The sequence below is a fragment of the Eurosta solidaginis genome, chromosome 4, assembly GCF_040869045.1.
Source record: "Eurosta solidaginis isolate ZX-2024a chromosome 4, ASM4086904v1, whole genome shotgun sequence".
NCBI lineage: Eukaryota > Metazoa > Arthropoda > Insecta > Diptera > Tephritidae > Eurosta > Eurosta solidaginis.
This window is the reverse complement of record NC_090322.1, coordinates 141,398,469-141,411,318: the sequence shown is the minus strand read 5'-3', so window position 1 is coordinate 141,411,318 and position 12,850 is coordinate 141,398,469.

Below are 12,850 nucleotides of genomic sequence, written 5' to 3'. Positions count from 1 at the left end.
TTGTAAAATTTTAATCATGCAGATACGCCGAGGATTATATGATTTTCACCCATTACGCAATGACTTCCACTTAGATTGCTTTTGATTTCGAAGGCGGCATCCTAGGCCGAATAGTCACTCCCTAACGTTTCATGGCGTTTCTCTGGTGTAGCTCGGCAGCATAGCGCGACAAAAGCATCCGTGGGAAAGTCTTCGGGGCTACACCTAGAGCTTCTAGGAAAGTGAAGTCGACGAAGGTATGAGTTCGAATTCGCAGTCCTATAGCTTCTGTACTGGCATATGGTGTGAGGGTCAGGAGGCGCGGTAGCGACTGGTTGTAGAGATTGCTACTGTTCGCACATCGGGAATTGTAGCTCTTAAAAACAGCCGAAAACACTGGTGGCACCCTGTGCTACGAGAGTCATGAGTATTAATAGACCATTAATAGCAACCGTAAGTCGCTTTTGTGCGTGACCGCCAAGGAGCCACAAATGATTTAAAGAAATTGTGTTCGCGACGATTATTAGGAGTTAACCCTAGGTGAAACTACGCTTTGCACGAGATATGCAGACAAAAGTGCGGCTTTTTTATGTATCTCTATTTATTTTCAGCAGACGCAGCAGTACCAATTCCAAAGACCGGGGTTAGGTTCGAAGCCTCTCTGGAGTAAGTGAACGAGGGACAATCCCTCCGCAGGGAGCTACTCCTGAAAATTTTTGAACGGTCTGCGAGATCTTGAGGCAAAACCCCGGATCAATTCGAAATAGCCAACACGTTGATTTCCTTAAATACATACAAACAAAACCATTCATAAATATTATTTTTTAAATAGAAAATGAAGCTTTTTAAAGTAAGAACACCGGCGTACGTCGGCGCGCCGCCTACGCCGCCGCCGCCGATAAAGCTATCGGCGTAAACGTCTACTAGGGATCCCACTCGCGGTTTCGGAGGGACCCCGGATCTCTTTCGGCTTGTTACGGTCTGCTGCTACGGTCTACGGCTACGATCCACTTGGGAGTGTTTTCGTGCGAACACACCTAGTGACTAGGGATAGGGCGAAAGTTGCGATACAAAAGTATCGAAAAACAAGAAAGAAAGACCGGCGATCACTAGCGAAAATGCCGTGAGTTTCCGGCCGCAAGTAAAACGAAGAAGACGTGGAAAAATTTAGAAAAAGAAAAGCAAAAAGTTTTTCCGGCCGGGAAAAAGCAAGAGTTGGCTTTTCTTTTGCGCAGTTAATCGGAAAATTTTATAAACCAAAGAGGCAAAGGCGTCAAGCACAGCTCCTGCTTCATTAACACTATTGCTTACATCAACTGCACATCCCCGACTATATTCAACTCATCGCAAAACACCCTCGCCGTGCGGTGCACATATTCAAGAGAGTATTGTGAAGAACCACAAGACCGCAACGAGGAATTGCAGGCCGATTCCTTCACCCAACTACCAAAATAACAAACGGGAAAATGCCCAGAAACTAGGAAAGAGTCGATAGCGCAAAGTACCGACCAGTTCATTCCGACAAACCTCGTTTTTACTCGTCTATTTTGGGTGGTAATAAACCTTACACCGGTTGTGTTGTGTGAACACAAGCTCAACGTAAAGAATATCCAGTTGAAGTAGTAGGTCGGCGTTTCACAGTCACACCTAGTGAGGAAAGTTCTAGTGATTCCGATTCGGATTTGGACGGCACTAAACAAATTGTTGATGAGAAACCCTTGGTATCCGAAGATAAATTCCTTTCTCTACGTTTACGACGTACACCACCTTTGGATAAGCGTCCAACACCACCTCCGCTTCCAGGGCCAGCAGTACACTGCAGATCGTAAAGGTCAACACGAAGTTTTATTGCCACCAGGTTCACTTGATCACCTCGGACCAGAGCGCAATAACCACCAACAGTACCAACACAGCGCGCCCAAGACCGCGCGCCATAACCAACAACAGCGACAACTTCACCAGCAACAACAACATCACCAGTAACCACGCCGGCAGAGGCCCACGGTACGTACTCTGGCGGCCATGTAAGTACCAGCCATGTATGAACTTCAAAATAATTACCCTACAAAAAAATTTGGTCATAAAACTTACCCACGCCCATGCAAATGTGACTAGGAATATAACCTATGACTGTATAATAGCTAGTCAAATGACGTGGAATGACGAGAGCGTTTTTGCAGGGTAGTTAAAGAAACTTCTAAGTGGTACTTAGAGGGTTTTATACAGTCCGGTTGAACCATTTAACAAGGGTCGATTTTTCCCGTCAAATTTTATTATTGAATACTTGAAATTGTTAGCTTTACAGCAAAGGACATACATCCTTTTTTTTTATATCATTTTAATAATATATTTTGTCGCTTTAAAATGTTTGAAGTTAGCTGTATAAATTTTATTGATAATAAGCCGTCCTTATCACGTGAAAGGTTTTAACGATCCATTTTTGGAGCTCAACCGTGGGTTGTTAGAAAAAAAACAAGTAAGGAAGGCTAAGTTCGGGTGTAACCGAACATAACATACTCAGTTGAGAGCTATGGAGACAAAATAAGGAAAATCAATCTGGGGTAACCCTGGAATGTGGTTGTATAACATGTGTATCAAATGAAAGGTATTAAAGAGTATTTTAAGAGAGAATAGGCCATAGTTCTATGGATGAACGCCATTTAGGGATATCGCCATAAAGGTAGACCAGGGCTGACTCTAGAATTTGTTTGTACGATATGGGTATCAAATGAAAGGTGTTACTGAGCATTTTAAGAGGGAGTGGGCCTTAGGTCTATCGGTGGACGCCTTTTCGAGATGTCCCCATTAAGGTGGACCAGGGGTGATTCTATAATGTGTTTGTACGATATGGGTATCAAATGAAAGCTGTTAATGAGTATTTTGAAAAGGAGTGATCCTTAGTTCCATAGGTGGACGCCGTTTCGAGATATCGCCATAAAGGTGGACCAGGGGTGTCTCTAGAATGTGTTTGTACGATATGGGAATCAAATGAAAGGTGTTACTGAGCATTTTAAGAGGGAGTGGGCATTAGGTCTATAGGTGGACGCCTTTTCGAGATATCGCCATTAGGGTGGGCCAGGGGTGACTCTAGAATGTTTGTACGGTATGGGTATCAAACGAAAGGTGTTACTGAGCATTTTAAGAGGGAGTGGGCATGAGGTCTATAGGTGGACGCCTTTTCGAGATATCGTCATTAGGGTGGGCCAGGGGTGACTCTAGAATGTGTTTGTACGATATGTGCATCAAACGAAAGGTGTTACTGAGCATTTTAAGAGGGAGTGGGCATTAGGTCTATAGGTGGACGCCCTTTCGAGATATCGCCATTAGGGTGGGCCAGGGGTGACTCTAGAATGTTTGTACGATATGGGTATCAAACGAAAGGTGTTACTGAGTATTTTAAGAGGGAGTGGGCATTAGGTCTATAGGTGGACGCCTTTTCGAGATATCGCCATTAGGGTGGGCCAGGGGTGACTCTAGAATGTGTTTGTACGATATGGGTATCAAATGAAAGGTGGTAAGGAGTATTTTAAAAGGGAGTAATCCTTAGTTCTATAGGTGGACGCCTTTTCGAGATATCGCCATAAAGGTGGACCAAGGGTGACTCTAGAATGTTTGTACGATATGGGTATCAAACGAAAGGTGTTACTGAGCATTTTAAGAGGGAGTGGGCATTAGGTCTATAGGTGGACGCCTTTTCGAGATATCGCCAATAGGGTGGGTCAGGGTGACTCTAGAATGTGTTTGTACGATATGGGTATCAAATGAAAGGTGGTAATGAGTATTTTAAAAGGGAGTAATCCTTAGTTCTATAGGTGGACGCCTTTTCGAGATGTCGCCATAAAGCTGGACCAAGGGTGACTCTAGAATGTTTGTACGGTATGGGTATCAAACGAAAGGTGTTACTGAGCACTTTAAGAGGGAGTGGGCATTAGGTCTATAGGTGGACGCCTTTTCGAGATATCGCCATTAGGGTGGGCCAGGGTGACTCTAGAATGTGTTTGTACGATATGGGTATCAAATGAAAGGTGGTAATGAGTATTTTAAAAGGGAGTAATCCTTAGTTCTATAGGTGGACGCCTTTTCGAGATATCGCCATTAGGGTGGGCCAGGTGTGACTCTAGAATGTTTGTACGATATGGGTATCAAACGAAAGGTGTTACTGAGCATTTTAAGAGGGAGTGGGCATTAGGTCTATAGGTGGACGCCTTTTCGAGATATCGCGATTAGGGTGGGACAGGTGTGACTCTAGAATGTTTGTACGATATGGGTATCAAACGAAAGGTGTTACTGAGCATTTTAAGAGGGAGTGTACATTAGGTCTATAGGTGGACGCCTTTTCGAGATATCGCCATTAGGGTGGGCCAGGGGTGACTCTAGAATGTTTGTAGGATATGGGTATCAAACGAAAGGTGTTACTGAGCATTTTAAGAGGGAGTGGACATTAGGTCTATAGGTGGACGCCTTTTCGAGATATCGCCATTAGGGTGGGCCAGGGTGACTCTAGAATGTGTTTGTACGATATGGGTATCAAATGAAAGGTGGTAATGAGTATTTTAAAAGGGAGTAATCCTTAGTTCTATAGGTGGATGCCTTTTCGAAATATCGCCATTAGGGTGGGCCAGGTGTGACTCTAGAATGTTTGTACGATATGGGTATCAAACGAAAGCTGTTACTGAGCATTTTAAGAGGGAGTGGGCATTAGGTGTATAGGTGGACGCCTTTTCGAGATATTGCCATTAGGGTGGGCCAGGGGTGACTCTAGAATGTTTGTACGATATGGGTATCAAACGAAAGGTGTTACTGAGCATTTTAAGAGGGAGTGGACACTAGGTCTATAGGTGGACGCCTTTTCGAGATATCGCCATTAGGGTGGGCCAGGGGTTACTCTAGAATGTTTGTACGATATGGGTATCAAACGAAAGGTGTTACTAGCATTTTAAGAGAGAGGGGGCATTAGTTCTATAGGTGGACGCCTTTTCGAGATATCGCCATTAGGGTGGGACAGGGGTGACTCTGGTATGTTTTTGTACGATATGGATATCAAATTAAAGGTATTAATGAGGGTTTTAAAAGCGAGTGGCCCTTAGATGTATATGTGAAGGCGTTCTCGTGATATCCACCAAAATGTGGACCAGGTGATCCAGAAAATCATCTGTCGGGTACTGCTAATTTATTTATATATGCAATACCACTAACAGTATTCCTGCCAAGATTCCAAGGGCTGTTGATTTCGCCTTGTAGAACTTTTTCATTTTCTTCTACTTAATATGGTAGGTGTCACACCCATTTTACAAAGATTTTTCCAAAGTTATATTTTGCGTCAACAAACCAATCCAGTTACCATGTTTCATCCCTTTTTTCGTATTTGGTATAGAATTATGGCATTTTTTTCATTTTTCGTAATTTTCGATATCGATAAAGTGGGCGTGGTTATGGCCAGATTTCGCCCATTTTTTATACCAAGAAAAAGTGAGCTCAGGTAAGTACGTGGGCTAAGTTTAGTAAAGATATATCGGATTTTGCTCAAGTTATTGTGTTAATGGCCGAGCGGAAGGACAGACGGTGGACTGTGTATAAAAACTGGGCGTGGCTTCCACCGATTTCGCCCATTTTCACAGAGAACAGTTACCGTCATAGAATCTATGCTCCTACCAAATTTGAGAAGGATTGGTAAATTTTTGTTCGACTTATGGCAATAAAAGTATTCTAGACAAACTAAATGAAAATGGGCGGAGCCACGCCCATTTTGAAATTTTCTTTTATTTTTGTATTTTGTTGCATCATATCATTACTGGAGTTGAATTTTGACTTAATTTACTTATATACAGTAAAGATATTAAATTTTTTGTTAAAATTTGAATTTAAAAAAATTTTTTTTTTAAAAAGCGGGCGTGTTCTTAATCCAATTTTGCTAATTTTTATTTAGCACATATAGAGTAATAGTAGTAACGTTCCTGCCAAATTTCATCATGATATCTTCAACGACTGCCAAATTACAGCTTGCAAAACTTTTAAATTACCTTCTTGTAAAAGTGGGCGGGGCCACGCCCATTGTCCAAAATCTTACTAATTTTCTATTCTGCGTCATAGCGTCAACCCATCTACCAAGTTTCGTCGCTTTATCTGTCTTTTGTAATGAGTTATCGCACTTTTTCTGTTTTTCGAAATTTTCGATATCGAAAAAGTGGGCGTGGTTATAGTCCGATATCGTTCATTTTAAATAGCGATCTGAGATGAGTGCTCAGGAACCTACATACCAAATTTCATCAAGATACCTCAAAATTTACTCAAGTTATCGTGTTAACGGACGGACGGACGGACGGACGGACGGACGGACGGACGGACATGGCTCAATCAAATTTTTTTTCGATCCTGATTATTTTGATATATGGAAGTCTATATCTATCTCGATTCCTTTATATATGTACAACCAACCGTTATCCAATCAAACTTAATATACTCTGTGAGCTCTGCTCAACTGAGTATAATTATGCACGAATTGGCTAGAAGATTTAAACTTTCTTTTCTTATATCATTCAAATACAATATATAAATATATATATATCTATACATATGACTCACTATTGCTAGCAATATCGTTCGAACAACCAGAAGCAAATAATATACGTGCATATAATACATAGCGCTATACAAATTTAATCTTTATTGCTTTTATAACAAGTTTTCTTGGTACATATTACATGTTAGTGTCATTATACTATGCGTTATACCAAATTGATATTTTGTTAAACTCAAAAATAAGTTCTACTACAACAACATAATAATTTTGTAAGAGAGCCCCAATTATCGGAATTTGTATCCCAACTTTATAGCCCTAAAATATGTTTTGTGAAGGGAAAACAGAAAAGGGGTACTCGACCAAATTCTTACGTTGTATGTAGTATATTTACTATACATTAAGTACATTTAATTACATATTTTTCTCACGCATAGCGTTTATAATGATTATAAAAAAAAAAAGGGGGGAGAAGTAAATAATTGTATAATTTAAAATATTACGAGCAAAAGTAAGAGAAAAGAAAAGAACCCCCAACATAACAAGCTTAGTCAGACTTAAGTATTCATATTAGATTTCGTTTCGATTTCGGCCCAATAAAGTGTGATCTGTTGGATCATTTTTTTTTTCTCTCACTTATGCACTACACACACTTACTTACATTTTCATAGTGTAATTAGCTATTCGTAGTTCAACAATGCTGTAGCCCTGGTTAAGAAACCTGCATTATCTTATTTTTTTTGTTGCTTACATACGTTAATAGAAATGAATTATAAATAAATTAATATTTAAAATGGGAATGCTGGCGTCGCCATTTATTTAGAAGGCACGTAGGGTTTACAGGTAAGGGGCCACCGAAAAATAGGTGCGTCGGTGGGCATGGATTTTGAGGGTGGGTCTAGCACCGGGCGTCGCAACAACACCCGCGGCGCCCCCAAGATATATTCGGCCCTTTTTGTTTTTTCCCCCTTTTGTTGTATTTTAATTTTCAGCTTTTTTATTTTCGATTTTCAGCGTTGGTAACCGGCCATGTCCGGTTCGGTAAATTTTTTTGCGGTAATTTTTTTTTGAATTTTTGAATTTTTAAATTTTGGAATGTTAACGGGTTGTCCGTGGCATCCGGTTCGACCGGATGTCGTTTTGATTTGAATTATAAGCGTTTTGAGTCGGTCTCTGCGCTTCTGTCAGTTTGTTTTGAATTGGACAGCTGCTCGTTTTGATAGGCATGATAGGAACTTTTTTTCTGTTTATGGCGCAGAAACAGTAAGGTTGGCAAGGACCCGCCCCAGCCGACAATGACTAGCCACTGTGCACCAACACATCATGCCGACCGCCTTCCTTACTGCTTCCCTTAGAAAATGCGATTCCATAACAGATGGCGCCCAACGTGGCGCCTGAGGCGCTGTTCGCGAGGGTCATTCCGGGTCAACTTGGGAAGTTTACCATTCCACCAGTCCGAGGTGGGCAGCCGAAGGAGCAGCCACCTGCGTTGCGGTGGGATGGTTGACGGATCAAGTTGTCCGGAGTGGTCATCGGGGGCAGTGGCCGAAGGAGCCACGAGACTGAACGTCGTGTCCTCCGGATTTTTGTATTCACCCGGTGAGGCAGTGCTGCACGCACTTAGTTTTTTTTGTAATTGGGGTTTTGTTACCGGAAGTTGTCTGGTAGTCGGCTTGGAAATATGTGTCCGCTAATTGGGGTTTATTAATATTTTTTTTGCAATGTTTAAATTTTTATAGTTTTTTTTAGTTTCCGTCTTTTTGCCGAATTTGTGATGTCTGGTGTGAGTGTGTGTGTGAATTGCAAGGACCCCAGCTCATCCCACGTCTCAGGTGGCAACCCATAGTGCCACCTGGATTGTGACGGGGTGAGCTGGGATTCAGAGTGACACCCCTTCCTGTCCCACCAGACTGGGGAGCGGTTCCGAAACCGCTCCACCCATTGCGGCGGAGGCAGAAGGGGTGTCCAGCGAGAATGGACGGGAGGTCTCAACACCCCCAACCAGTCCCAGGGGCAAGCCCCTGGAGACTGCCCCTGCGTTGCGGCTGGGCGTGTTGAGACCAACCCGTGTGTGCCTGGAGTGACCCTAGTGGCCCCAACCAGTCTCGGAGGGGGCCTTAAGACCCCCTCGCACTGCGGTTGGGAGCACTAAGGACAAGTATGAATGAGTTTATGTAATCCTTTTTTTTCGCCGGTAGCCGAGTGCCTTCGGGAAGGGGATGTCAGCATTCCCATTGATTTCACGATATATTTAAATTACTTAATCGCTTTTCTTTTTCCAGCTTTTGGAAGTTCTTTTTTTTGCATATAAATTTATATACATAAACCTTTTTTTTGAATCCTTAACTGCCTTACGTGGCAAAAGTTTTTTTTTGACCTACGACTTGACCATTTTTTTTAATTATGTCGCGCGACCAGTCTTTCGGGCAACCGGGCCGGAACACTCCGTTTGGAAGTGCAGGGAATTATCGGGGAAACCAGAACCGGGGCGGTAGTAATAGGGGGGCTTTCCCCAAGGCTAGGCGTCCCTTGGTGGTGCACACCCCAGTAGGTGGACCATATGTAGATCCCGCGGGGCCGAATATGGGCCCGAACCTGACTGACCCTCGCGAAAAATTGGACAGACCGGGAAGCAACAGTCAATTGAACGCGCCCCTATTAAACGCGCATGATATCTCGGGGCTAATAACCAATGCATCGATCTATGCACCCGAAGGAGCTGGTGCTTTACCACCAAATCAGGAGACGGGAAATTTTGGGGACGCTACAAGTGACCGGACGAATTATCCAGGGATCCAGAACGAAGCTACTCGTGGAGGCTCGTGGGTGGACGTGCTACACCAGCTGTTCCAGGCTTCGCAGGAGGAAATGCGGAGAGAGATGGGGTCAATTAGAACCAATATGGACCAGCTCAACGCCGCTCTCGAATCCGCGCAGCAATCAAATCAGCAAAACAGGAACGCAAGTAGGATGGACCGTAACCCATTTCCAACGGGGGTACCGCCAATATACCCTGCTCCGAGCAATATAGTAGTGAAGCCGCAGGAGTGGAAAATCTCGTTCGACGGCACTGGAAGTGTAGCCGATTTCCTTTTTAAACTGAACACCTTGTGTGAGCGCACACAATGCACGGACGATCAAATAATGGCTAGTTTCCACCTGTTTCTTTCCGGGCGGGCCGAAGAATGGTACTGGCTTTTCACTAAACAAAACCCAAACGCGACCTATGCCTTTTTGTGCTACTCATTGAAAAGAGAGTTTGGCAATTTGAAAACTGACCACGAGATCATGATGGAGATCTCCATGCGGAAGCAAAAAGCAAGTGAGTGTTATGACGTGTTTCACACGGACATAATCTCCTTGAACGCGCGCTTAAGAGAGCCAATGTCGGAGCTTTTACTGATTGACATAATAAAAAGGAACGTCAACAGTAGCCTTAAGCTAATGATTTTTAATGCGGACGTAAGGACCCTTCATGATCTACGCGAGGTAGCACGCAGAGGTGAACAAGTGCTGAAAGAAAGCAAGCTGCTGGGAGCCACTTACCCAGGACGGCATGTAAGCGAAGCACGCGTGACAACCCCGGACATGAGGATGGAAAACGTAGACGGCGAGATGGATCCGCAGATAGAGGCGCTGGAATATCGACGCAACAGAAGACCGGACTATTCGGGAATCCAATGCTGGAATTGCCAGGGAATGGGGCACTCCTATATATATTGTGAGGAACCCATAAAAAATCCTTTTTGTTTTAAATGTGGGTATAAGGGTGTATTTACTCCTAAATGCCCTAGGGACCATCGCAGGCAGGGAAACCAGTACCCGAGCGAGAAGGCGGGGGAACACCGTTCGGCTTCATAGCTCCCACATCATCCAGTGCTCGAGGAGTCGTCCCGTGCGCTGAACCAGAGGGTGAATCTCTGCATGGAGGTGATACGCTTCCGAGGTGCAGTAGTACCCTGGCAGAAGAGCCCTCAAAAGTGATAATAACTTACCCTGACAGTACGGACAGTTCGAACAGTTCTGAAGCCGAGAGTCAAACGTCTTCATCCGCGATGGGCGAGCCGACTAAAATTCTGCGACGCCGGCATAGGGATGTCGCTTGCCAGACGCAACTTTCACCAAACCTAGAAGAAAGGGAACATAAGTATGAACAAATAAGACATACCATTTTTGAACACTACCCGGTATCGGAAAATATTTTGAAGTGTAGGAAGAGATACCACAGGAGAGTACAGGAGCGTAGACTGCTGCAAGCCACCACGTTAACGCTTACAGAGGACAAAAGGCCTTTAGTAAAGGCTAAAATTAAAGATAGTTTTCTTGTAGGGTTGTTGGACTCGGGAGCCAACGTCTCCATCTTAGGGAAAAATGGAGTAGAATTCCTAGAGGATAACGGCTTCGAATATCAGCCCTTACACGCGTTCGTATATACCGCGGGCGGCAACAAGCAAAAAATTTTAGGCTCAGTATCCCTACCAGTCACCTTCAAAAATATCACAAAGATTATTCGTTTTTACCTTGTTCCCTCATTGCTCCAAGAAGCATACTTCGGGGTAGATTTTTGGAGAGCATTTGCGTTAGCTCCCGAAATATTCCCAAGCGTAGAGTGTTTAGAGATTAGGCTCGAAAAGGAAGAGGAACTTAACCTCCATGAATTGTCACCAGACCGGAAATTAGAATTACAAAAGGTCATCGAGACGTTTCCTTCATACGAGAAATTAGGCCTAGGGCAAACCAAATTAGTGGAGCATCACATCGACACCGGTGATGCTGTACCTATAAAAAGCAAACATTTCCCTCTTTCGCCACCGAGGCAAGCCGAAGCTTATAGAGAACTAGACAGGTTACTCGAATTAGGAGTTATAGAAGAATCCAACTCCCCGTGGTGTAGTCCTGTAGTACTGGTCTGGAAACCAGGTAAAGTTAGGCTGTGCATAGATTCGAGGAAGGTCAACGCGGTGACTAAGAAGGACTCATACCCCCTGCCTCATATCAACGGCTTATTGAGCAGACTGAAAGATACGCATTTTATTAGTGGCATTGATCTGAAGGACGCGTTCTTCCAGATCAAATTGACAGAGTCCTCTAAGGAAAAAACAGCATTCGCAGTTCCGGGGAGGCCTCTGTACCACTTCAAAGTAATGCCATTTGGTCTGTGCAATGGACCGCAGACTATGAGTAGGCTGATGGACAAGGCAATCCCTTCGCGTCTGCGAGAGAACGTCTTTGTCTACCTGGACGATCTGATGGTATGTAGCACTAATTTTGAGGATCACCTGAAATTGCTAGCGGAAGTGGCCCAATGTTTGAGAGACGCAGGGCTGATTTATATTCTCCCCAAGCAAACGCATCCGAGCGCGTTAATAGAGAGATTGTTTCGAAGATTAGGATTTTCCTGAAAGATAAACCTGACCATACCGATTGGGATAAGCATATACCCGAGATTTCATCAGCTTTGAGAAGTGATTTTCATACGGCGATTCAGTGTTCTCCATACTTTGCATTATATGGGCAAAATATGGTCCAGCATGCCTCAACGTACAACATTTTAGGGAAACTCGGCAGCCTTCGGGAAGACCAGGTTACGGTAGTAAGCCGAGCTGACAACTTGACTAATATTCGTGAGCAGATCCGTAGAAATTTAGATCAGGTCAAGGATAGGGGAGTAACCACCTATAACAAGCGCTATAGACAAGTCAACTATAAGGAAGGTCAGGAAGTTTTTCGGAGAAACTTTGCCTTAAGTAATTTCAAACAGGGCATTAACGCCAAATTCCTACCCAAATACCTGAAGTGTCGCGTGCTTCGAAAAATAGGCAATGCACTGTATGAGCTCGAAGACCTAAACGGGAAATTGATAGGTCGCTTTCACGCTTCGGACATTCGTCCGCAATGAACCAGAAAACGTTTCCTTGCCAAATTACAATTTGATTTTTTTTTCTATACCTACCAATTGGACTTTTTTTGTCTGGGCGTTTTGGCGGTCGGGGACATCTCGCCCAGTATTCTCCCCGAGCACTGACCTCATAGGATGTTCACACGCGTACTCACCGAGGACCGTGAACACCCTGGCAGTCCACGCTTAGGTTGGACTAGCCTTTCGGAGTTTGGACGAGTTCTCAAGATCAAAATGTCTACACTGTTTGTTTTGCATTCCTGTGGGAGCGATACCCACTAGAAATCATCTTTCGGAGTTTTGACGAGTTCTCCATAACAAATGTCTAATTGCCGCAAGGCCCTTTTAAACTAGGAAACAGAATTAATTCCCAACCTGACTTAGTTTTTTTGATGGACCTATGTTGCCCGGCTAGCTTCGTAGTAGGACTTTGAGACTCTTATCTCAGGGGTGAG